Genomic DNA, 3,189 nt, shown 5'->3' with positions numbered 1-3,189 from the left:
GTTAAAGGGGCACCAAAAATAAATTGGTGCACTCTGTCGGAGAAGTGCAGCGGGCGCCAGATTCATGAAGAGCGGGCGACACAATTCATGAATATGGCGCCTCTTGCAACACAATTCTGTCAGACACTACTTGGTACATGTGCATCGCAATGCCCCTTTCAGTGCAGAATATTGGGGCTCATTTACTAAGGGTCCGCTGAGGGCATTTTCAGGGGATTTTGGCGCATGCCATAGGATTTTGGCGCATCGGCGCCGGCTTGCACGAGACAGAAATTGGGGGGGGGGGGCACGCCGTCGGACAAACCAGTGGATTCAGACAACACGTGGGATTTAACATTTAGAATTGTGTCGCAAAAATACGCACTTACAAGCACCGGGAAGAAGAAGGTGAACTCCGGCAGACCTCGGCGGGGAAGCGACACATGCAGAATATCGGGCGCACGATCTTAATGAATCGCGCCAGACTTCATCCTTGTCGATAGTCCGAATCGGGGATCGTGACAGGACCGGGTAAGTAAATTTGCCCCTTTGTGTCGCTTCGGGTAGATTGCTAAAAACACAGGGGCTTTCATAAACGTCGGCCAATAAATGCTGCTGTTACAGGAAAGGGGCATAAATCTGGAAGATAAAGAAAGGGGGTGTTATCCACAGGAAGGGGGCTGTATACCTTATGCAAACTAGAGGGTGAACTAAACATTTTCCCAAATTTCTACACCTGACGCATCTTTTGTCCCTCCTTTAGCATCCAAAAGTCCAGATGGTTGCGATCATGGATATCAGCCTTGGCTCTTCTTCACATGCTGGTTCTTTGCCAAGTTGGATTAGATGTGGGAATTGATCCTTCAATGGGCGAGCTGGGAAAATGAACACAAACACATTTTTGGGACGGAGTCATATGTTACCAGAGATGCGTCAAATTTAGAGGCTGCCAGGGAAAGTATCACTTCATACACCTCTATCTTTAATTGTATAGAACCTAAAAACATGCTTTTGGTGTCATTTTAAAGTTAGGAATCTCATCTTTTAGATCGCACCAGGCTTGTGGTTCTGTGAGCTACAGAACTGTGGATATAGGCATATAAACACATAGGGGGAGTCTGAGGGTAGAGCTGTTCTAACCAATCAGAACTCAGCTTTCATTTTCCTGCAGGTGTTTATAAAGCTCTGATTGGTTTCCAATGGAAACTAGAATAGTTTTACCTCAGACACTTCTAATGAATCTCCCCCATAGTCGGGAACATGAGCTGCAGATAAAAATCCAGTTACAGCCTGTATATCCGGTTCTGTGAATCACAGAACCACAAGCCTTATGCGATCTGAATGATGAGATTCTAATTTTTAATATGATGCCATATTTCTCTGTACTGTAGAATAGAAGATAATCGAGGTCTGAAGTAATGTCCCCCCTCTGCAGCCACTAAACTTGACTCATCTCAGGGAAAAATATGACTCTGCTGTACTCATTTTCACGTGATTTTGGCGGAGATTTTTTTCTGAAAAAAATTCTAGAAAGAACGTTTCTATGAGACCCATATGGATCACAAGAACCGTGGGTCCGAGGTTCCTCTGTTGGACCCCTTGTCGCTCCCAGAGATGAGTGGAGCAGACGGATCCTGTGGATAGGCCTAACTTGCTTGGTGGGAAAATCCCTATAATGGGATAAAATCTAGTGACATTTTTGAAAATGTCTGAAAACGACTTGTTCTAGTTTTAGTTATTGCCTGGTTGTCCAGAATCTCGCACTATGGGGCACATTTACTATGGGTCTGAACGCCGCACTTTCGTCGGGTTTCCCGAATATTTTTCAGTTTTGTGCCGAATTGCCCAGGGATTTTGGCGCACGCGTTCGGATTTTGGCGCATCGGCGCCGGCTTGCATGCAACAGAAATCGGGGGTGTGGCCGTCGGACAACCCGACGTATTCGGCAAAACTGCGGAATTTAAAAAACGAAATGTGTCGCAAGATCAAGCACTCACATGCACCGGGAAGAAGCAGGTGAACTCCGGCGGACCTCGGCGCAGCAGCGACACCTGCAGGAAATTGGACGCACGACCTTAGTGAATCATGCCGGACCCGAATCCTTGTCGGACAACGCACCACGGGATCGCGACAGGACCAGGTAAGTAAATCTGCCTGTATTTCTGAAATTAGTTTTTGCTTTTGTAAGATTCCGCCTTTTCCCTCGGATCAGCTCTGATCCTGTCGGTGCAGGGGTCTTCCATGACACAGCGATGTCTGTAGCGCGTTTCTCCGGCGTGTGCGTGTACATTGCAGGACATCCTTCTCTCCATGTAAACAGACAACGCGCTGACGCAGGCCGTGTCCTGTATACACATTCTCGCTTTCATGCGGGGTCGTCACAGTGTGTGAGGGAGACTCGCTAGAGTCCAGTTGGCATCGTACCCCCGGGAGGGAATGCAGATAATCCCTGACGGCTTTTCCTGTAGAATGACATCATCATCCAGGCCGCGGGTAACAGCCAGACTCCTGCCAGTCCAACCACGTTCCTACAATCGCTCACAGAAAGCTGAGATAATCTACAAACAGGACGCGAGCTGAAGCCTCTCACATTACCCCCTCCCTCCCCAAAACAATATGGAGCCCCCTGTATAGCGCAGGTTATTCTAGACGAAAAAGCCCAATATCTGCTGTCTAATAAAACAGCTGTCACCGCTATTAATAATCCAGCAAATTCCCCAGCGAGCCAAGAATTGCGCTGACAGATACATGAATAGACCATGTGGGAGCGCAGAAAGCTGGTGATGTCATCGCAAGCAATCGCTGAAGGGGCAGATAACGGGGGTTTCCAATTTTTTACATACAAAATTCCATTTTAAAAAAAATCACTTTCTAATAGATTTTTTATTACAATTGTTCACTATTTTTAAGACCTCTGCTTGCTGTCAGTCAAGGAGAACACCTAGTACATAGATAGTCCTGCTCTCAGCTGAGAATTGGGTATAATAGTAATCAGTCTAGACAATGCTCTGTGAGCTAAATACATCATCAGCAGCATATATCCCACAAGTCGTTCGTTATACTGTATCAGTCTGCAATACATTGTTGTGGCTAAGCTACTAGTTTTAGCTGAGAAATGGAGACAGTGGTGTTCAGTCCAGACAATGCTCTGTGAGCTAAATACATCAGCAGCAGCATAGATCCCACGAGTAGTTTGTTATACTGTATCAG

General features: G+C 46.5%; 1 long non-coding RNA gene across 1 annotated transcript; it reads right to left on the bottom strand.

Annotated features, from left to right (window-relative positions):
- Positions 1–375: 375 nt before the first annotated feature.
- LOC140116788 (uncharacterized) lies at positions 376–2,504 on the bottom strand. The gene is made up of 3 exons (XR_011852962.1): positions 2,404–2,504; positions 716–854; positions 376–618 (listed from the first exon to the last, which is right to left on the bottom strand). It is a non-coding gene; the product is annotated as an uncharacterized lncRNA (long non-coding RNA).
- Between the last annotated feature and the right edge of the window lie 685 nt (positions 2,505–3,189).

Source organism: Engystomops pustulosus, chromosome 2 (assembly GCF_040894005.1).
Source record: "Engystomops pustulosus chromosome 2, aEngPut4.maternal, whole genome shotgun sequence".
In the NCBI taxonomy this organism is placed as follows: Eukaryota; Metazoa; Chordata; class Amphibia; order Anura; family Leptodactylidae; genus Engystomops; species Engystomops pustulosus.
This window is presented reverse-complemented; position numbering and strand designations above follow the sequence as displayed.